This window comes from Lissotriton vulgaris, chromosome 1_1 (genome assembly GCF_964263255.1).
Source record: "Lissotriton vulgaris chromosome 1_1, aLisVul1.2, whole genome shotgun sequence".
In the NCBI taxonomy this organism is placed as follows: Eukaryota; Metazoa; Chordata; class Amphibia; order Caudata; family Salamandridae; genus Lissotriton; species Lissotriton vulgaris.
In genome coordinates, this window is record NC_141685.1 from 1251752547 (window position 1) to 1251777385 (window position 24839).

The window sequence follows — 24839 nt, forward strand, 5'->3', positions numbered from 1 at the left end:
GCGTCACAAGCAAGTACCCTAATGGTTGCATGAAGTTTTCTTTTACTGTGATGTCTTCGTTGATAACGATATTTTCTTTAACTACGATACAATGTATATGTTTTCATATGTTATCGTTTACAATGGCAATAATTAGCGCTATATCCTGTTTCTTCGCAGCGCTCCTTGAGGAAGGGCCGTTGGGCTCGAAATGCATCGGAGCATTTTTTTTGAAAAACTGCCTTTAAGTTGAATACATGAAATACAATACATGAATCTATAAGGAAATGAACTTATGAAATAAAAGTTGGAAACTGAACTTTCATGAATCCATTGGAGTCATTTGCTTCGCAATAATGAACCCTATAAGTGTGCCCAACTACAGGGATGCGCCTACACCTCAGTAGAGCACTTAACCAGTTTACAATTTTTGACGCAGTTGGAAAGTTGCGTCACCTGCCAGAGCACCTTAACCTTGTTTAACTTTTTCAAATCTTCAAACCAAACCAATCACACAACTAGCTGTGCGCCGTGCCAACACTCTTGTTCACAGTTAAAACTACTGCCCCCCTGGCAGGCAACACGCCTCACCTTCTTGCACAAGAATGCAGTATGAAGAGATTTCGAAGTCTACTGAAGCTCGAGCGAGCACACTAGCATTTGATACAGAAGAAACTGCAAGGATCTATGCACTCATCAATGAGGATTTAACCCAAACCCCCTCGAGCAAGACAAAGGAACAATGTATCAAACAATTGTTATATCTTTCGAAACGCCGGATCAATCAAAAATTACATGCAAACACACTAATTAAATACCACAAAGCCCTACGCATACCCCGTGGCCTACGGATTGCTCTAAAACCCTCGCTCTGTAAGAACTCGAAAGCATTTTTGGAAAGATGGAACGCAATCCTCAATAAATGCAGTTTAGACCTGATACTCCTGATTGTTGAGGAACTATCAGAGATCTTATCAGAACTGTCACAAGAAATAACGACCATTGAACTCGAATTAAAAGAGGCAATCAGCCCTGAGGAACTAAAGGATACCTTGGATGAAATTAACAAACAATTGGACAAACATACAAAAGAAATTAATGACAGAAAAATTAGGAAATTCCGCCGGGACACCCTGGACTATAAATTAGGGGAGGTATATACGTGGGCAGACGTTTACGCCCAACGTCGTAGAAATAAACCGTACAATCAATATACTGACACCTCCTCTTCAGGGAGTGATAACACCAATCGCCCACCAAGGAGGACTCCGACAGAACCATCTACCTCCAAGGACCCGCAGGGCCAGAAACCCACACAAGCCTCAAGCAACACAAATCTAACAACACCGGAGCCTTTTTTAGAAGTAAGCCTAGACAGAACTGATGACCCAGGAGGGGTAAGAGAGCTGGAAAAAGACACAGAAGGTACTCAACAACCTCCGAAAACCAAAACAAAATCCAGGAAGAATCGTTAGTAATTAACATCTCGGATACAACACTCACGGAACACGAGATCAAAACTCTTCAAAAAGGAATGTCATTCATCCCCACCAACAACACTAATCTTTTGGAATTAGAAATAAGCACCTTCAAATTCACTCGGAAGTTCCGTTTAAGACACTTCTTTGAGAAAATATTAGACCCCCCGACAGAACCCAAACCGGACCTACTGTTAGGTCTAAGACCACACAGCACTTATATGCCTCCTTCCAGCCATAAGAGCATAGACAACTTTAAAACCCTTGTGAGACAAGACATCTCAAAAATCAACTTCAAGAAAAAAACCCGCAACAACATGACGAACAAAGACTTAAACACGTTAAAGAAGATCGCTAACAACAAGTCAATTAAATGTCTCAAAGCCGATAAGGGAGGCGCCCTTGTGATCCTTAACACTAATCTATACAACCAAAGGATTACGGAACACGTCTTGGATCCGAATACATATCTTCCACTAGATGGGAACCCCACCAGTGAATACAAGATTGAGCTAAGCAAAATCATCAACAAAGCACTCGATGAAGAAATCATCGATGAAAGAACTAAAAAATATTTGACAGTGGAATATCCCAGGAGCCCCACTCTTACCATGCTACCTAAAATACATAAAGACTTGATGAATCCCCCCTTTCGTCCAATTGTCTCCACAAGAGGGTCTTTACATGAACCGATCAGTAAATTCATCGACCGATACCTGCAACCTATGGTTACCCACCTAGAGAGCCATATAAAAGACACTACAGAATTCTTGAATAAACTATCTTCCGTAAAGATTGATGAGAATGAACAACTGATATTATGTACGGCCGACGTCAAAAGTCTATACACCTGTATTCCCCATGAGGGCGGAATTGAAGCAATTGAAAAGGCCTTACTCTTTAGTAATATCTCGGAACCTCTCAAAACACTCATCCTGGAACTCATGATATTTACCCTATATCATAGTTACTTTTTGTTCAATCAGAAATGGTACCTACAAATGTCCGGCATGGCTATGGGCAATTGCGCTGCACCTGCTTACGCAAATATTTACATGGGCAACTTTGAACTCAATAACATTTACATGAATAATACTTTGATGAACGATCTGAAACTCTATGTTCGTTATATTGACGATCTGTTCTTCATTTGGAAAGGCTCCCGACAAAATTTGGAATCAGCCCTTATGGATTTAAATTCAAAAGATGACCGAATTGAATTCACATGGAACATCAACGATAAAGAGATAACGTTTTTGGACGTACTCATCAAAATAACTGAAAATGGTCTCCAGACAAACCTCTTTCGAAAGCCAACTGACCGCAACAACACACTACTATACAGCAGTTTCCATCAAAACTCTCTGAAAAGACATTTGCCATTCAGCCAAATGCTCAGAATCAAACGTATTGTATCTGATCCAGAATCCACAACCGAACAGACTAAAATCATGGCCACCAGATTTTTAAACAGAGGATACCCTGAGGAAATAGTAGAGAATGCCATTGAGAGAGCATCAGTCATTCCCCGCACAGAAGCCCTCAAAGGATCTATCAGGAAAGATGACAAAAGAATGGTGTTAATCTCCAGATACTCGACATCCAGCAGATCCTTCAAAAACATAGTGATGAGACATTGGCGCCTTTTATCCTCTGAACCAGACTTTGGTGATCTATTTAAAGAACCTCCCATTTTCACTCACACTCGCTCCAAAAACATCAAAGAAATGTTATCAAGCTCAACAAATGAACTAGTCAAACATACGGGCACATGCCCCTGTCACCACTGCAGTAATTGCAATAACATTATCAGAGGGAACAGCCTCAACCACCCCATGAGAGGTTTCCAAATTAAATTGAATGTAGACGCCACTTGTGATTCTTCGAACTTGATCTACTTACTTAAATGCCCTTGTGGCATGATATATGTCGGAAAAACCACCAGGAAAATAAAGATCAGGATGAACGAACATAAATCAAATATACGTATCAAAAATATGAAATCCAGTGTGGCCACCCATTTTAATGAGGCCAACCATAATGTGTCCCAAATCAGATTTCTTATTTTGGAAACTGTGCCAAATATTGAAGGAAGAGACTTGAACAAAATTCTCCTACAAAGAGAAACTGCTTGGATCTATAGACTCCAATCCTTGAAACCCCATGTTCTTAACGACCGGATTGAACTGAGCTGCTACTTGTAGTACCCCTCGGGTACATCGTTGATACACTTTTACCTATTCTTGCTTGTTGGCTTTTTTACCTTTTGTTATGTTTCACACAGAATCAGTAAATGGTTTTTATTATGCACCACATATACCCTTTTTCAAGATGGCCACTCCTCTTTAACTCCCCATTTAGTCCGTTATCCCTGTTGATTAAATCTCAAAACTCCGCGTTCACTACGCGAAGTTCCTGACACTCCGCTGCAGACTCCACTGAGACGCCACTGAGCTTCACTCGCCCCAGTAAGTCTGACCCTACTGTTTGGCGAGATCGAGGAGACCTGCTTTACCTCGACCAAGTATTAATTTATTCTTTTTATTTTTTGTTTCCTCAGACACCATGAGGACACAACCTAAAACTATTACGTAAGTCTCGTCATGAACGAGCAGCTTGTTTATATCTTTACTTTTACTGCACACTCGGTAACCAGCCTCCCACCGGCACTGTAATGAATAGTAATTCCCCCGCATGTATCGTGACCTTGACTTAATGCTTTGTGATAAATTGCGTGAACGAACAGTCACCTTATTCACACTTCACCGAAGTTCACCCTTTCTTTACGATCCCGTTTACAAACATGTCACTCCACCCATGCACTGTTGTATAACTCGCTGGCGTCACAAGCAAGTACCCTAATGGTTGCATGAAGTTTTCTTTTACTGTGATGTTTTCGTTGATAACAATATTTTCTTTAACTACGATACAATGTATATGTTTTCATATGTTATCGTTTACAATGGCAATTGATTAGCGCTTTATCCTGTTTCTTCGCAGCGCTCCTTGAGGAAGGGCCGTTGGGCTCGAAATGCATCGGAGCATTTTTTTGAAAAACTGCCTTTAAGTTGAATACATGAAATACGATACATGAATCTATAAGGAAAAGAACTTATGAAATAAAAGTTGGAAACTGAACTTTCATGAATCCATTGGAGTCATTTGCTTCGCAATATTGAACCCTATAAGTGTGCCCAACTACAGGGATGCGCCTACACCTCAGTAGTGCACTCAACCAGTTTACAATTTTTGACGCAGTTGGACAGTTGCGTCACCTGCCGGAGCACCTTAAACTTGTTTAACTTTTTCAAATCTTCAAACCAAACCAATCACACAACTAGCTGTGCGCCGTGCCAACGCTCTTGTTCACAGTGATTGGAGAGCTATCATTAGACAATCAGATATATATATCACTTAATCAATTTCATCTAGTATCCTAAAATCAATATAGAGATGCTCAATATGTTAAAAAAACTCGAGAAACATAATACTTATTGCAATAACATAATTGCCAACAAATGAAATATTTACATTTGTGTAACATTCGAAGAAAACAGTGTGAATAAAAGAGCAAATCATGTTAAATTGTCATATAATCAATTTGTTACATCAAAAAATCAGAGAGACAGTTGATTTGTCACCTGGAAATTCTGAAAAAGAGCCGTTTTCCGTTGGCAATGAGTGGCAGTAATTGTGAAGCGCAATATCAACAGAGAGAGGAATCTGAAAGAGTACAGTACTTCTGTTAGTTCAAGTTGTCTAGATCAAAACAGAGGAATAGGGGGGGCCTCATCGGGTTGCTACGTAAGAAGGCCTACCTACAAAGTGACTTAGTGGGACCACATCAGTTGGCCAAATCTCGGAAAAGAATTATTGGGCAGCGTGTCCAAGTTGCTCTGTAAGGGATAGATATACATTACAGAATGCTAGTCTCTATATTTTTGATATTACATACACACAGCATGTCTCACATTCTAGCTAGTTAGAAGTGACGATGACTTATATGAAAAGCGATTGAACGTTGCTGTTGTACCGCTGCTATATAATAAAAGCTTTGTCAAGAGGCAGAAAATGCTTAAAGACGGTAAAGGACAATGCCTTGGGCTTGCATCGTATCTGTGTCAACGGCTGGTTCTCACATCAGAGGTATGAACGCAGGAGATCATGACAGGGGATGAAGGGGTTATAGACAGCCACATAAACTATAGCCGGTATGTGCATGAACATAACAGTGGATTGCAGGTTAACGGTAGGTAAACTGCTAGCTTGAGTGTCTTCGATTTCATTAAAAAATTAATGATGCTAAGGAAAGGATGCGGAACGCAAGAGGTGGCTAGCGTGATACACTTACTTTTGTACGATCGCTCGGGTGGCGTCCTATGCTTGTTTGTAGGTGCGGCAATTATGACGAGTGATCCAGGATTTGGTTTTTAAATCTAGCGGCCCGGAAGTAAAAAAGATCTCTGGTGAGCTGGGCCGGAACTTAACTCTCAGCCAGATCTAGACATCGGCAGTCGCCATATTGAATAAGGTTATCGCTTTTGCATACATGGTATGTGAATGTCGTACAGAGCACTAATTGAGATGTTTGTTGAAAACACTCGCCATGTTACATACAAGTTGATGGAGGTGCATATTAGTCGGTATGGCTAAAAAATGATACGGTGTAAAGACGTAATGTACTAAATGCAAACGGCCAGGTACCGTCCTGTGTTTATTATTTGGTTCGTAGATTACCACCATTAACCCAGAGTTTGGAAATACTAACTAACGGCCCGAAGGAAGGAAATCCTCTAAACAATTGGCATGAAATAAGGCTGTCATCCGATCGTAGACTTTGACAGTCGCCATGTTGTAAAGGGATAGCACTGTTGTGTACAAGTGAATGGCCTGACATATTTATGTATAGGTATCAGTTGAGGCGCTCTATTTAGAAAAAACTCCAAATATTCGAACTAAAAGAACTTATTCTGAAATTTCAAATGACAATTCAACTGATCATAGCTCAATACAAACATAGCAGCAATAAAACAATGATATTTAAATATGAATTATGTTACATATGGAAAACATAAGAAATATTGTCAAAAAGTGAACATACTGATTTATATGTATTAGTCTAAAAAGACGGGCTTATTAAACATCAGTGCAGAGGTGGCTATTTAATTTAAGCAAGGCAAGCCAATGTATGCCATTCTGTACATGAATTAAGACCAGATTTGACTGAATCTGCCGAACAGATCCAGCGTTGTTCTTTAAATGTCAGCAGATGGTCTACGTTGGGTTGTCTGATTGTAGGTTTGGCAACCTCTACAACCCACCAAAACAGCTAATTTTCACTGTGTTTCTTGGCAGAATAATGATCAACCAGCGGAGCATTGTCAGTATGACAACGAATTCTAGATTGATGTTGCAGAATTCTTTTTTTAATTGGTTGAGTTGTCTTACCAAAGTACTTGAGTCCACATGGACATTCTATGCAGTAAACAACGTTGGTTGTATTACAGTTTGAAAAGTTTTTTAGCATGAACGTTTTGTTGTTTAGACTGAATTGTTTGATGTTGGCCGTGGTGGCACAGGCTGCACAATGGTTGCATTTGTAATGTCCTTGTAATGGACAAAGTTGCCTCATATTGTCAACTAAGTGGATTTCTTTGTTCTTGTAGGCATGTACCAGCCTATCTCTAAGGTTTCTACCTCTTTTGAATGCAAACATCGGTTTGTCAACAAGTTCTGGTAGCTCTGAAAGAAGAGACCAATGCTTCGAGATCAGTTTCTTGATGGAATTCCTAGATGTGCCAAAGGTAGTGACACATACAAGTTTAGGTTCCGTTGTTTTGACCTTGACCTGAAGGAGCGATTCTTGGTCATTGTACCATGCCGGCTTTAATGAGCATTTCAATAGCCTATTGGGATAACCCCGAGCGAGTAATTTCAATTTCTGTTGTTGAGCTTCTCTGAAGTAATTGACTCGCCTGGAACAATTTCTACGCAGGCGTAGAAATTGACCAAAGGGTAAACCATTGCGTAAGGCTTGAAGGTGAAAGCTGTTATATTTTAAGAGAGTGTTTTTGGCAGTGGGCTTAGTAAACAAAGTAGTATACAGAGTTTTTTCTTCATTGACTATAATGGAAATATCCAGAAAGTCAATGCTCAAATTATTGGAGACCATCGTGAAATGAAGATTCACGTTCCTAGAGTTAATCCATTCGTGAAATTCGTTTAGTTCCTCAGATTTTCCATGCCAAATGAAAAAGATGTCATCTATGTAACGCAGCCAACATCGAAGATGGGCTGCAAAGGGGTTATTAATATCATAGATGAACTTATCTTCGAAGTCAGACACATAGATGTTAGCTATGTCTGGCGCAAAAACTGCGCCCATGGCCACACCTTTCAGTTGCTGGTAAAAGGTTTTGCCATAAATGAAGAAGTTCTCACATAAAGGAATACGCAAACATTCAATAATGAAATCTGATGGAACTGAAAGCGGCCTCGGTCTATTTTCAAGTAATGATAGCAGAATGGTTAAAACATACTCCTGCGGAATGTTGGTGTATAAACTTTCGATGTCCATGGACACCAAAAGTTCTTTTTCGCTATCAAATGGGATGTTTTCCACATTGTTAATCACTGCCATTGTGTCTCTGATGTAATTCTTATGCTCTGTAGCAAAGGGGCGAATAAAGAGATCCACATATTGTGCCAGGGGTTTTAAGATGGAATTGCACCCTGACACAATAGGGCGTCCTGGGGGACAAGTTTGATGTTTATGACCTTAACTATACAGTGCCCAAGCCTACAAGGATTGATTGGGTTTCCCCTGCCTATAACACGCTGCTCTCTTTGCAGCACCCAAAGGGAATGTGCTGGCAGCAGTGCTTAATTTGTAAAATATTAAGTGCCGGGGCTCAAAGTTTTGCTCGGAAGCCCCCGTCACCAGAGCTGCAGAATGCCGTGACGCTGAATACCGAAGCGACTTAGGCTTGAGCGCCCATGGTATATCTTTAACCCACCACCAGACACTCCCTGCCCCTCCTTTTCATTCCTGCTCATGTGTTGTCCTCTCTGCTTCCTCCCTTTGTCACTGTTCCATCTTTTTCATCGTCCTCCCCTTTTGAGTTTTTCTATTTTGTTCTGGGTTAAAGTGTGATGAGGAAAAATAAGAGGACGTGCCCAACACTAAGTTCTGGTAGCCCCACCTGCAACCACCAGCTCAAAGTAAGCAGTGATCCAGAGTTAGAGCATGGATTCCAGTAGCCCTGGTCAAACAAGGAAAATTACCCTTTGCAGCGCCTCGGGGTGATGGTGGGTGACAGAAGGTCCCCAGGGCGCTGGTAGTGTAAATGATGGGTGTTACCTCTGCCACTGACCATCCTCGTAGCTCTTAATTAGTGCACAGTGACTGGAAGGTCATATTCAGTCGCTGAATGGGCATCCTCCCATTTCATTTAATGTTTTCTTTGTTTTTTACTTTCAGCAGCTTCGCACACGTTTATTGCATACAGCACTGTAAGTTAAATAGACAGTGAAACACAGACATGCAGCAACCAACACACAACCCGAAGGGGCACCTTCAGGATTACAAGGCTCGTACCCCACTCCTCTACTGTGTGGGCTGCGGGGGTGTACATTACATCCCTGACGTGACATTGAATATTTTGCAAGCTGACAGTCCTGTACACTCTCACTCATCTTTAATTTCTCTAGTGGGACTCCTTAGTTTATACTCAACCAGATAAGATACTGAACACACCGAGCGAGCATCATGCCGGGCTATCGTCGTCCATCTGCCTGTTTTATTGCTGCCTCTGTTGCTTTACAAAAGGCACCACGCACAAACACGTGTTTACAATAACAAAAGTATTCATCATACAGCTGAAAATACAATTTGGCCTCAACGTTTATAATATGAAATCATTGTGTCCCCTTTCTGTTTCTGACCAACCAGCACCGTCCAATAAGTTACCTACATTTTGAATCCTTCCTCCCCAGCCCCCCCGCCCCATCTTTAGGTAATTCAGAGCTTGAAATCGGAGCGTAATAGCGTATGATTAGAAAGCTGCCCAGCATGCCCCCTTATCATTGAAATGAAACATATATTCCTAATCGGCACCCCACCTCGCCCCCCCCTCCCCTTCCTTCGTCCACCGGAATAAAACAAAGTAAGTGTGGGAGCAGCTCAGTCAGCTGACCGACCGGGTCAGCTTAACTTAAAACTATAATTGCTTCTGTGGTGCTTTGCTTAACTTAATTTGTAGCTTCTTCTAGACTTCTTACCTTTATTCGTCGTGGTGGGACCGGTCGGCACAGCTTCACACTGCACTGCGTGCTGCTCAGTTGTTGTAACTTTGCTGCCTGCCTGCTGCAGCTTGCTACCAGGGCCAGGCCGCAGTCTGCAGTGCACACACAGTACTGGCTGCAGTGCACTCAGTGCCACGACGCGACGTCACGCCACCCCTCAGGCACCACTGCACCAGACCCCGTCACGCCAGTTGCACAGCAGGCAGCAGCAGCAGTGCACACAGCCCAGGTCTGCCCTCGTCTCTTCGGCTTCGTGACCTTGGTCGTTGCGTTGGTCGAGCCGGGCCGGGCTAAATTAATGTGGACAGTCAGTGACTACTCGAGTGGACTCATCGCGGCATGCTTGGGGAGCTGCCGCTGTAACTGCGCAGTGCGGTTATGCTGGGGGGTGGCTGAGGGCAAAAAAAAACCTGCGTGCGCTACCGCGTTCACAGCCCGCGGCCAGCCCCTACCCCCATCAGAACCTCCGGGCTCCATCCCTGTAATGTTGAGATGCAGTCTAGTGGTCAGGGTGGAGCTAGGGGGAGGAACAGGAACAGGAGGGACTAAAATGGATGAGCTTAGGGCAGTTAGAGTTGGGACTGGGACTGTGACATGCATGGAAGCAGAGAATAAAGCTCCGATAAATATATATATAAGTGTTGTGTCATTATTAGGATCGCGATACGACAGCTGGCGACGAGGGTGGGATAGGCATTCCCACTGCCCACAGAACCCTGCCGGAGCGTCCCGTCCCGAGCAGCGTCCGAAAGAGAAGTGCTGCTGTAAGGAGTGAGGCTGCCGCCTAAATCGAGAGGCCAGCAGCAGGTGACCCTCTTCCCAAGTCAGGCGACTGTGTGGATCCCAAGAGGAGCCGAGAGAACAAGCACCCGAGCGTCGGAAAGAGAAAGCGCTCGATCGCGCCAAACCGCGACTCACGCCCAATGCGTGCAAGTTGGCACGCGCCGAAAAGCAGAAGTCGGGAGCCCACTCCGACGCTGCCTTTCACCCCAAGAGGTAGAGAATTGCCCTGGGCTGTGGACACTGCCCCCAAGAAGGCCTGCCGACAGGCGCCACCGAGCGCTGTGGAAGACGGAGCTCGAGTGCCCCTAGCATCGGGATCTCACCCCGATGCGTGAGGCTCGGCAAGGTGTCGCCGAGTGAGCGCTGGACAGAGTGAAGTAAGGTGGGAGCCCACCCCAACCTCACCTGAATGTGCCAGCTGTGGACAAGTGTGGAGACCTGGAGAAATGCTGATGTCCCTGGGACCGGCGGCCGGTGAGTCCTGTTTGAATCAGCCCGGGTCTGAATGAACAAAGAGAAAGTCTCGTGTAAACTGGGATTTCAGGGACGGCGGCCATATTGGAGTCAGGCAAGCCAATGGGACATCCCTGTGAAAATCGGGAACGGCCATCTTTAAGTCAGGCAAGCAGAGTTTGGAAATAAGCATTGACAAAGACAAGCAACAAGCATTGGAACACCTAATAAACAAGCACTGATAAATGCAAGTAACCAACAATGAACAAGCACTGGCAGCAGCAAACAAAAAAATAAGCACAAGCAAATGCAAGAAGTGCATTAGAACAATCATAAGCGAATGCAAGACAAATAACAAAACGAGCATTAATAAATGCAAGATACAAATAAAGACAACGGTAAACACAACAAGCACTGGCAAGTGCAAGAGATACACTGAGAACAAGCACAAGCAAGCACATGCTTCAAGTATAAGCAAACCTGAGCAAATGCAAGCCTCGATGTAAACAAGCATAAGCTCACACAAATCCTGAATGGAACTAACACAAGCAAATGCAAATCCAGAACGCTACAAGCACGAGCCAATACAGACCTGAACATACCAAGCACGGACAAATACAAGTCCCGAAGTCAGCGAGCACAGGCAAGTGCACATCCTGAATGCACCAAGCAAATACAGATCTGGAACGTAACAAACACGAGCAAAAGCAAGTACCGAAGTAAACTTCCCGCACCACGCGAAGATAGATGATCAACAGTAAGAAGAGCCCCAAATTACCTGCAGCTAGCAGGCCACCCTAACAAAAGTGGGAAGGTGCTGAGCCAAGCGTCATGTATGGACCAGCTGAGTGGTGGCCATTTTCGAAATCAGGAAATCCAAGCCTAACTCAGTGAAGCCTACCGAGACAGTCGTGCTAAGGGCTGACAGAATACAGTAGTCACCCAGGAGTTGTGAACCTGCCCAAAATCAAAGGAGACGGCTAGACACACAATCTTGGCTGAGGAAAGTCAGCAAACAAGATGGGAAGCAAAGCGAACAATCCTGCGATGGTAACAGACGAAAACACTCCTCCCTCATGGCGGTGGTAAAAGCAACCCACCGGCCCAATCCTTGCATTGAAGTACCACCCCCAGTGACCCAGACTGACAGTCAGAGCTTGGGTCCCGAATGGAACCGGTGGCTGGATTCACTGGACGATTTTCTTGACGCAATCGGTGAACGAAGAGATGGAAAATGTCTGAGACTCCTCCTCCAGCTAATAGGTCATGAGGGCCGACGCTTAGTCAGAACATTTCCTGAAAAGGACACAGAGACCTATGAGAGACTCCAAGAGAAGCTACGTGCCCATTTCCACGCACAGACAGACGTGGATCATGATCGCATTACCTTCAACACAGCACGGCAGGAACCAGGAGAACCGCTGCCAAAATTCATCAACCGCTTGCAGAGGCTGGTACAATGCTGCCACTTCAACACACTTACGAATGAGGAAGCAGTTCGGCTCCGGATAATCGAAGGCTGTTCAAGGTCTACCACAAAGCGCAAGATCCTTCGAGGGCATTGGTCGCTAAAAGAAATCATCCGGAAGGCCGAAGTTGGAGTGCCCGTCAAAGCAAGAGATGGATGGTATGGCCCAGACCTAAAAATTGAAAAAAGAAAATGCACCTCACTGGAGCATAAATGGCGAATAAGTAAAAACGCCGATGATAGAGCCATATATAAAACTCAGTTGAAAATTTATCACACGGCCATACGCAAAGCAAAGAAAGACTATCTTTCTCAAAAAATTCTACAGAATAAAAATTCGTCTAAGGAGCTCTTTAAAATTGTAAAAGAACTGTGTAATCCTCCCTGTCTTACATCCAACCTGACACCATCACAAGAGAACTGCACAAAAATCTGTGATTTTTTTTGTGATAAAATTGATAAAATATATACCTCTTTCATAAACAACGGACAGGCCCCTGTGGAATATCGGATTGACCCTACTCTGCAAACCAACTGCTCTACCTTTGGCCCATTTTCTGAAGACGAGGTCACTAAAGCCATGTCTGAAATTAAATCTGGCTCACCATGGGATGTTTGCCCACACTTAATTTTTTCCCAACTGACTCCCATAATTGGCCCCGCAGTCACAAAAGTGCTTAACCAGTCTCTGGAGCAAGCTGTCTTCCCAGAAATTTGGAAAAAATCGGCAGTAATTCCTTTACTAAAAAAGGCGGGTGCGGATTTAAACGACCCAGCAAATTACCGCCCTATCTCACAGCTCCCCTTTTTATCGAAGGTCTTAGAAAGACTGGTAACAAAACAACTGTCAAGTTATCTAGAGATCAACAAACTTCTCGATGTTTCCCAAACAGGTTTTAGATCTAATAACAGCACAGAAACAACGCTACTAGCTGTAATGGACGACATTCGCATGCAGGTCGATAAAGGCAAAACGGTCGCCCTGATACTCCTCGATTTATCAGCGGCATTTGATACCGTGTCCCATAAACTGCTTCTCCACATACTTGCCGCAAAAGGAATACAAGGTAAAGCCCTAAACTGGCTGGAGTTAAGCATTCGCGAATTTTGCGGATTTGCGGATTCGCAATCCGCAAAATCCGCGAATTCCCGCGAATTTGCGGATTTTTTTTTTTTTGTGTTCGCCCGTGTTTCTGCCAGTTCGCGAGGGTTTTGTACACTTTCGCAAATTGCGAACTTACCTGTCGGGTCGCAAGTTTCGCGAACTTGTTGTTTCTACGTGTCCAGCCTGTTTGGGACACTCTTCTTCATCACTGCCACTCTCTGTCACCACTGCCACTCTCTGACTACTCATGCCACCCTCTGGCCCACCCATGCCACCCTCTGTTTCATCACCACACCCTCTGGTTGTCCAGTGTACATTATTTTCGGCAAAGCAAAGCACACCTTCCCTGCCTCAAGTGACCTGAATTAATTTGGGGCTGATTCATGTGTCACAGAATATTTTTTTAGCTGGCACCTGCTTCCTTAGTGCGCCCTGATTAGTGATCTTTTGCACTTGCTAAGTGCTTTCATTGTTGCAAAATTAGTTACAACACCTGCCCTGCCCCAACTGACAATAATGAATTAGGGGCTGATTAATGGATTTTAACTTCCAGCCTGGCTCCTGCTTGTCTCTCTTAGCTGTAATTCAGGACCTTTGTGGCATATGTGTAACTATTCTGAGGTTCAGAGCAGGGTCACATAATAGTTTCAACTGGCAACTGAACTCTGGAGGGGCCCCTCAGGAAGCACTACAGGAAATGGCTACTAATGATGAGCCTGAACTTTTGAACCTGGTAAGTAGTTACTTTCATTTTTGCTAAAATCGTATTTCTGCAATTTTGCACTTATTCGCGGGGCGCGAACTCACGCGAACAGTGCGAGCAGTGCGAGCAAAATCCGCTGCTCGCGGATTTGCGGATTTTGCGGGAAATTCGCAAATCTCGCGGATTGCGGATTTCCCGAAAATCCGCAAAATCCGCGAGCGGAACGGATTTTCCGCCCACGCCTAGCTGGAGTCCTTTCTATCCAATAGATCCCAGTCTATTTGTTTAGGCAACTTTACCTCCTCCCCTCGTAAGATTAAATATGGAGTTCCCCAAGGAGCTACATTGAGCCCAACATTGTTCAATGTATATGTCTCCTCTTTGGCATCGATTGGCAAGAAATGGGGCATTAATATCTGCTCCTACGCTGACGATACTCAGCTGATGGTTACCCTAAATGGAGATAACAACGCCAAAAGTAGATTACATAACTGTTTGTCAGAACTATCCAACTGGATGCACGGCCATTATTTAAAACTGAACGCTGACAAATCAGAAATTCTACTCTTTGGCGGGGCCAAACAGCTCTGGGACAACACCTGGTGGCCTACTTCTTTAGGTTCTCCACCAATCCCCACATCGTCTGCTAGAAATCTAGGAATTCAGATGGACACCACTCTATCAATGAAAAGCCATGTCTCTTCAATATGTGGAAAAGGATTTGCCATATTAAAAAGATTGAAAAGGGTCTTCCCCTGGATCCCACTTGAATGTCGACAGATCCTAGTCCAGTCGTTACTAGTTAGCAGGCTGGACTATGGCAACTCACTATTTGTAGGTATGTCGGACTACTTATTTAGGAAACTACAACTGGTCCAGAATGCCGCAGCAAAAGTTGTCTGCAACAAAAAAAAGTACGATTCTGCCACAAGCTGTCTGAGAGCTTTACACTGGCTGCCCATGAGACAAAGAGCTACGTTCAAGATGCTATGTATTGCCTACAAAACGCTTCACAATACAGGCCCTTACATTCTGCGAAATAAAATTAAGTTCTATGCCCCAGCGCGGAATTTACGTTCACAAGCCTCTGCCAAAGCTGCCACTACTCGGATTAAGCTTTCCAGAATGGGCGGAAATGCCTTTTCACATATTGCTGCGAAAAGCTGGAATGAACTACCGATTAACCTCAGACTCATGGACTCCTACCCCACCTTCAAGAAGAAACTAAAAACTGCACTATTCCCCACTTCAGAATAATTAATTTGCTCCCAGGTTTCTGCCTCGGTTTTACTGTTATTTTTTGCAGCGCCTTGATATCCTTGTAGGATGAATGTTGCGCTTTACAAATACAAATAACAATAACAATAACAATAACAATCAAGGGAACTGCACCCAAATGCAAGACAACAAGATACCCGGAAAGAGACATCCCTCATGTCCGGGAATAAAGCTCAAGTAACAAACAAAACCAGAAAGAGGGAGAGTAAAGGCAGACCAGAGATAAGACAGCAGGAGAGACAACGTCAGGAATACTCCGACAGAGACATGGAATACTCCGAGTCAATGATATGAAAGACAACCTCAAGGAGTTGTTCACCCTCAAGGAGTCGTTCAAAGTATGGCACAAACTATTCTGAAGAGGATGAAGCATCAAGTAGGACAGATCACACCCATGGACACGATGACAGCCTGCACAACAAGCGGGTGAGAAAGACAAACTATAAACGATTGGACCAATCATGTCAACACTGGAATTCAGTGCACAAACAACCCCGGGCATCCTCCCACTATTCGCCAAATTCTGTAGATGAGTCCGAGGAGGCATCAAGCAATGGGACACATCACACCCATGGCATGGATGCCAGTGCACCAAACAAACGAGAAGAAGAAGTGGCAAACCACATAAGGCGGAGTGTTTCACTCAGACACCGGAAAGGCATAGACAAACACTTCCATGACACCCGAGACAACGAGGAAAATGAGAGGAGCCCATTATCATTATATGAGAGAGGCAGAGACGAAGTACCCTGGGATCAAACACCAGCAATAAACATGTGGCTATCAAACAACATCTCCAGTGAGATGGCACCAAAGCCACTGCAAGAAAGGTACCTAGAGAAGCATCCCAAAGAGAACTCCGACGCTACAAGCAGCTTGTCACGGTCTACCTGTGTCAGAAATCTACCATTCAAGACACACTCAAAGGAACATTCTCGAAGAAAATCAGCCAAAGTCTCGTCCGATTCAGAAAGCATGTCTGCTCGATCCCTCTGGTCGACCAAGTCATGGTTCCGACAACGTCCATGGCCTCAACCACCCAAACACACCATCGAACCAAAGTATATTCTTCCCATCAAGGGCAAAACATCTCACACCAATGTCTCCGAAGACAACATCACATCACAAGACAACCTGCCATGTCAGTCACAGGTATGTCGAGACATTAAGAATATACCGTCACCCCTGATGGGGTCAGCGAGGCTGACTCAAAGGGCCTACCGCATGAAAACAGGTACAAGGGACATTACACACCGGATGAGAAAGGACTATCCTGTCACTCCGCAAAAAAAACTTGACGTGTTGACAGAGACAAATCGTCATCAGCGGAGAGGGAAACATGCACGTGTTCAGACAGTCAAAGGATTCACCAGTCTCAAACGCGAGTGGGAGTGGGTGAATCAACCAGCGGCAGCAAATGAGTCCCCGGACCAAACCCGGATGATCTTTTCGAATGGTGTATCACTATCCGCTATGCATGACGTTGGACGGGAGGACAGTGCTGCCCTCGACTGGAGAAGACAAAAGGAAGTAAAGGTATATGCCGGTGCTCGGAAGAGAACCAGATCAACATCCTCCCATGAAGGAGATCAAACGTCAATCGAACAAGAGCCCCAAAGGAAGACAGACTGCCGCCATCACGTGGAGCCCTTCATGTTCACCTCACGAAGGGCAATTGTGATCGCCCCGGGGACCGAAGATGAGTGGATAACCCAGAACCCTATCGGAAACCGCCATGATTCTGGGAACACGAAGGTCACACAAGAAATTTCGCAATTTCCAAGATGTGTCCCTGTAGCCACAGAGACTTTTGTCAAGGCAATAGAAAGCCACACCATGGAACTGGATATGTGTCTTCATAGCTTAAACGGGTGGCCTGCAGACCCGCGTGGCTGATCGAGGACCTACAGATATGGTGGATGCTAAACTTATTTTGTTAACAAGGGGGGAGATGTAATGTTGGGATGCAGTCTAGTGGTCAGGGTGGAGCTAGGGGGAGGAACAGGAACAGGAGGGGCTAAAGGGGACGAGCTTAGGGCGGTTAGAGTAGGGACTGGGACATGCATGGAAGCAGAGAATAAAGCTCCGATAAATATAAGTATAAGCGTCGTGTCATTATTAGGATCGCGATATGACAATCCCGACCCCACCAACTGAACTTCCGGGGCACGCCCACCGAGTCACTGGCAAAGTCAAACAGAAACTATCAACAACTTCATGATGATGAAAAACGAAACTTCACACATTATTTAATTATATATATATTGTATTTATTATTCAATTTTATTTGTTGGTATATTTATCATTAATTTTAGGGCACTTCGAGGTCATATTTCCAGCATTACCGATGATGTTGTGGAGTGAACTTCAACTTAATCAGGGCAATAAATATTCTCTCATTGTAGGAGTACAATTTTGATGGAATGATTGGTCGAAATATGTTTCAGGCTCAGCGGTAATTAATTCTATTTCTAAGTTGCGTCAGTCGTTAAAAGTTGCACTGCGTGCGCATTATGCGGTGGTGACTGACTGAGACTCTCTGAGCAGCAGTGAGCAATTTCAGGCATTAAATGGCGTTGTCAGTGACTCCGTGTGGGACAGCCTGGGTATAATAATGTAGTCAGTTAGACACGACCAGACAGACGAGTAACTAGTGGGAGCACCGGAGCAGGCAGGCAGCGCACAGTGCAAGAGTGCAGTCAGTGTGAAGAAGACCGACGCTGCAGCCGCGCCGGTGAGTGTTGACAACTTGACATCTTCTCTGACAGTCTGACTGTGCACACGCATGCATGCTGCAGGGGCCAGGCGGGCCTGTGTGGCTGGCTGCCGCTGCACAGAGTGTGTGTGAGACAGAGAGAGAGTACAAGAACAGAGAGAGTAGAATCAGTCAATGAATAAAGAAGGTTATTTACATGATCATCAATGTGGGTGTGTGCAGATTCATAGACCCGGCTCTGACATTTAAGTGCCGGTGCTAAGCACCGGATAGCACCAGCACAAATTAAGGACTGGCTGGCAGCTTTCACCTGAGGAGGGCCCCTGTGAGTCGGAGCAGCGGAGACAGCAGTGGGTGGGCCAGCACTGCTAACCCCCTGTGACTGGCCTGCTGAGGGGTTGGATTCTGCCTGGTAGCACGGCAAATTCTGCCGCTTGCAGCCTCCTCCTGGGACCACGGCGCACACATCGCAGGTGCTCCTGATTGACGTCCTGGGCTGCAGCTTCTTCCGTCTGCTTGCGGCAGTGTAGAAAAATACTGACGATCCCGCCATAGGCTGCTTTCCAGCTCGGATGACTGCACTAACAACGGGTGGTGCAACCTATTATAAGGATCAAGCGCACCCACTTACCTAATCACGCCATTTAAAGGATTTATGCTTTCTGGGGTTTAAAATTACAGTACACTCCCCTGCTTTCAGCATTCACTCACGAATGGATGGTACCGGTTGGAAGGGATACCTCTCTTTGCATTGCTGCTGTGCCAGCGAGGGCAACTGCGTAGAGTGCTTGGCACGCTTGACATCTGCCTCACTGATCCCTGCGCACGGTGTGGAGGACGTACTGGCTGCACTCTGACCCTTTATCCATTACTTGCGGTAGCTGGCCTGACACCGGTGGTGGCTGCCTTGTTTATTGGATAGGCAGTGATTTACCAATACATTGTTCCTACATTGAGGTCGGACAGCAGAAACAAGGCCCCGTGAGCAGCGACTCACACAGAGCACATAGCCCGATAAGTCACGACGCACCTGCCCCCTGGCTCAGGACTGCCGGATACGAGGTGAGCAATCCGGGCATCTCTGCCCTGACATATACTGACCCACATCGGCCAAGATCGGTCCTAGTTTACAAAGTGGGCACTGCAGGGCCAAGTATACACTGACAGATACTGCCCAGGAGATAGACATGGGTAAACTGGACACTCGTCAGCCCAAGCTTACCTCTGACACTACCAAAAAAGGCGCCCATATTGTGCCAGATGATCAGGACTCGGATAGGGGGGACAGTGCCCGGGGGAACGCGACCACACCGTCTGCGGACGTGCAAAGCATCCTTCAGGAGTTACGCCATGGGTTCGCCACTATTGTAGACAAAGTGCACAGAATGTCGACTCGAATGGACACCATTGCGCATAAACTGGAGGGGCATGAGGACCGTATTAAGGACTCTGAATGGTGCATTTCGGACACCGAGGACACAACCTCCCAGGTCACGACACAAATTGCTCATATGGATAAGCTGTTAAAAGTCATTCCCGCGAAGAATGAGGACTTGGAAGCGCACAGTTGGCGAAATAATGTTCGCATTCTTGGGATACCTGAGTCGAACCAAATGGGAACAATGGAGGAATATGTGGAAAAGCTGCTGCTCACGTCGATTGGGACATAGGCATTCTCTAATCAATTCATAGTAGAACGCGCGCACAGATCATTGGGGCCGTGGCCGCTGATGGAACAAGGATTCGTACGTAATGCGACTTGCTTATAATTAGTCCTCTCGACATAATGTTAATATATTAATCAACATGTTTGTCCTATTAATATTGCATTACATGATACAAATGAGTGTTCGAGTGAAGCTTGCTTATGTGTTTTACTAATGTTAATCCGCTTGCAAATAAAATAGCTGCTGCTACGTGGGATTTCTTACTGCGCATGCGTCAGTCACACTCACATGACGTGACGTTTCTTTCGCTTGGAGAGAAACTTTTGCTTCTGCGCACTTGTACTAAGATGGCTGCTCTGTGTTACAGCATGCATGAAGCTTGCACTGCTGCTTTGGCTAAGCTGTTCGTTCTGCTTAACATTAACGCTATAGTTCAAAATAAAGTAATGGGAATAGAGTAGAGATAACTGGTATACCGTCCATTCATTTATTCCGTGTTCTCAAACTGTTTCTTTTCTATTTTTACATGTAACTCATTTGAGCCTGACGAGATCCCACTGCATCCATTTTGAACATGCGCACAAGAAACCAAGGGTCGCTTCAGAAATATCATTGAATGGTTGCCAGGAACAGTCTCATCCAGGATGCGCCTGAGAAGCTGACCCTTTACCTCTGTCAGAGGAAGCTCAACTGTACAATGTTAATACAATGTATTTGCTAATATAATATTCATTGTTGGGTAGAATAAAGATGTCATGAGAAAATAAAGTGATGGGCGAGAACGTTAATTTAAATATGATATGCAGAAAGTTTCATTTTGGTATGGTGTGATGACCTCTCCTCATTCTTTGTCCAATAAAAATTGGGGATCCTTACACTTGCAACATTTGAGGGTGGTACACTGACCTAAAAAATAGTATAACTACGGGAGGCATAGCTAGTTAGATTGTCCGACTTGTCCAAATAGCTGACCTGTCACTGACCCAACGCACTCAATAGGTGACCAAGAACAGAGGGCTGCGGAGCACTCTGTCAGAAGATTCTCTGACCCAATCGGGGTTCCGGGAACTGAAGTGCTGGCAAAGCACTTTGTTGGGGAAATCAATAACCCAATCGGGGTTCTGGCTGTTAGCTGCAGAGAGGGAGTAGCGCAGGCATTGCAACTTAACTGCGGGTGCCGGTCTAAACATTTGTTGGTCCTGTCCTGATCCAATTTGGCTTTACCTGTCCCGAATTCTGGTCTGCACCTGCTTGCCTTGCTGACGCCTGCATTTTCGGGGATCTGTTCTTTGTCCAGCCCGTGGCCAGGGTCTGGTCTTCACACCATTCTAGGTAATTATAAATTTGTGTGGGTTCGTCATTGTATTGTTTCCTTCTCTCTACCCTTCCTACCGTTAAAAGTTTGACATATGTTCCCTTTCTGACCCTCCCTATTGTTGAAATCTTGAGACAGTTTTGATTACGTATTTACATTTTCCTTACCCTCCCTTTTGTTAAATGGCAAAATCGTTTGATCGCATATCATGTTCCTTCTCTTTACCCCCTTTACTGCTAAATGTTCAGTTTAATACAATGTTTGCATAGTTACATATTAATTCTGATCTTCATAATTGAAAGTCTGTTGTTGTTTAATCTTTGGATCATGGCCATTTAAGAAATTTAGATAAAGATTTTAAAACTTCCGGAGTCTGTGGTTATTATATGAGTGCAAACGTTCTTTACCAATTATTCTAACACCTTTGATCACTTAGGACTTTAGGTACTGATTACAAGGATTGGTAAATCAATGGTATAGGTCCTAAATAAAATTCATAAATCACTGATAAGAGTAAGAGCACAAGTTACCTCATTAAAATCTCATCTTATATTGTTTATGGGCCCAGGTGAGTATGGTAAACTTGAGTTGGGTGACCAGTGCGCTTTATCAGTATATTCTTTTGGTAGCAGCAGTATGGTTAGGGTTTAGTTAAGATAGGTAGTTAGTTAGCTATGTATTGATTGTTGATCGATCAAATCTGATTTTACCTTGATTATATTGATGCTGTATTGAATTTATGTATTAACCAAAATTGTTTGTACCTGTTAAATGTTTTGTCTGGAATCCCATGGGGCAGAATAGCGGGTGGTAAATGGAAGCCACACTGCAGTGAGGTCACTTACCTGTAGGAAATAAGTGCATGGTTAGGTAAAACCAGAAGCACTATTTAGGTTTTTTTTTGTATAAATGTGTGAATAAATGATAGCAAAGAGTTCGCTGGCAAAACTTTTTGTGTGATATCACCTAGAAAGGGTCACACGGAAGGAGTAGCAGGTTCTTCTGAGCTTGATTGATAGCAAAAGGATTAGCTGGTGAAACTTTGGTCTTAGTATATCCCGGAGTGGATAAGTCTGAAGGAGTAGCAGGTTCTCTAATGCTTGCGTGAAGGGTAGATGTAAGGGATCTTCTCGTAGTATATGAAGAGTAAGCGGAAGGGATTTACTCGTAGTGAGTGAAATGTAACTTTCCTTTGAATTAGTCACTCAGGTACAGTGGCGAATGTTTTTATGTTGTTAAATAAAAAAATCTGCATTAAAAGTGAAAGAAATTAAGTTTTGTATTACCTTGCAAAGGAAGGAGTCAGTCGCGGAGCTGCGCTGACGTCACTCCGAGCGGCGCTGGTATTGGTCGAGACAGAGGGAGTGTAGATGAGATAATTATTGTAAAGGAGGGGTAAGCACAGGAGCATGAGAACTAGTCTCACGAGAGAAGCCGCACAACTATTGGTTGAATTTATTTGAGATATTTAGGGTGTGCCCAAGAACAGCATATAAGAGGAAGAGCCTTTAACATGTACGGAGGAAAAAGAAAATTGTAATTCATTCAAAGAATTAAGAATTATTTAAAGAAAGATAAAGCAATTAAAACAAGAGAAGGGATTATTATTCCACCACCAAATATGCCTGCATCATACATAATGGTACAAAAGGGGCTATCACACTTGTGTGTGGTTAGAAAATTGGATGTAGTACACAAAAGATGATGGTGTTTTAGCATTTCCAGAAAATTGTACATTTAATGGCAGAGTTTTGCACAATTTGAGCACTCGTATGAATGAATTAGATCCCAGACCTAGATTAACGCAGTATGAGGCATTGGAGGAATGGGAAACTGAGGCTTTTGAGTGAGATAGACCCAGAAGTAATGGTAACTGGAGTAAGTTTTATCCCTGATTTTCAAAAGGTACAAGAGATAAATTAATGAAACAATAGAGACAGTCTATGTTAGTGGAAGGATTGTATCCTGTATCAACTTTAGTAGAGGCCACTGGAAGTAAAAAGAATAAGAAAACAAAACATTTAATGACTAGCGGTGAGTCAGATGATGATTATTTGGAGGATTTATTAATGAAAAATCCACCACCTTATAATGAGAAACCAAGTACAGTTAATCCAAATGCTCCGTTTTTAAACCAACTTTGATTCCGCAAGTGGTACATGAGACTTCATCAGAAAAAGTACTACAAGACAGAGAAAGAGAAGCATTAAATAAACAGAGAAGTGAATTGATTCCAAAAATATCCCAATTAAATACAAGTCCTGAAGCCCTAACAATTCCGGTAACTATTGGCCCAGTTGTTCCTTTGTACAGAGATAAGCAAGATAGTCCTAAAACTCCTGTTCTGACTACACCTGTAGTTCAGCCAAGAAAAGAACCATTAATAGTTGATGATCAAGCAAGTGAATGTGAGTCAGTGATTTCCCTGATGGATTTGCCTATAAGAGATCCAGTGGGTGACTCGGTCAGAAAAACCACTCCTGTAAATTTGAGAGAAATACAAATGGAGACATCCTCAGGTACAAGAAATGCCACAGTAGTAACCCCAGAAGAAATAGAGAGATGGACACGAGAAATAGAGAAGCCAAATAGACAGCCAAAGGTACTAGATATATTTAAATTAAGAATCAAATTAGAAGAAATGATGGTTTGAAATGTGGGATTGGACAGATTAAATACATTCAGTGAAGATGAGCTATTGTTTATATATAAAAGCATTACTAGAAATGCAAGAGTGTTTCATGAAAAGTTAATGGACATGGCAGCTAACTTGGGAATTGACATTTGCAAATCTAAAGTATTACAGAAACCATATTGAGCGGAATTTTCTGATAAAGATTTGGAAAATATGAATGTGTCAGGTAGAAAAGTACAAATCAAGGAGCTGATGTCATTATTACAGAAATGGGATGAACTAGAAAAATAGAAAACTAGATGGGCAAAGAAAAAGGAAGAGGCTCGATCAAAACAAACTGTTTCTGAATATGTATTAATATGTATTAAAAGAAACAGAAAAGGTGGAAAGTTTATGTCCCATGAGAGAGGTACCAGGTAGAGGTTATGTACATGTCCCATGGTCCCGACAGGATATTTTTTCATTTACAAATGATTTCCCAAAACTTCGAGAAAAACCAGTAGAATGGTACAGACAAGTCGAAAGATTTGTGAAGGTTTCAAAATGTCTTTTGAAAGATTTAGATGGATCATTTGACATTGTTGTTCCTGTAGATTTCGGGACAGAATGAAAAAATTGCTATTGATTGGCCTAGCGATGAGTACCCTAGAGACCCAAAGTGTGGAGAAGTGTGGCTCACCGGTTAGAGGCGGCAGACCCAGAAGCAGAGGTCGGCCCGGGGCCAGGGTTCATTTCCCGACGCGGCAGGGTATGAAACCAATGTCAGCGGGCTCGATAAATCTCGCCTCGGTGCCTCTCTAACCATGGGTCCCACGCGGCAACTCTGGGCAATAGCTTGCTTAATCTCCACACTTTCTGATAGGGGTGGGTAACCCAATAAACCCTTGCGGGCTTGGGCAGTCAAAGTATTTAAAGGAAAAGTTGCCGGCAAGGGATTTGTTTGGTGCTTTGAATT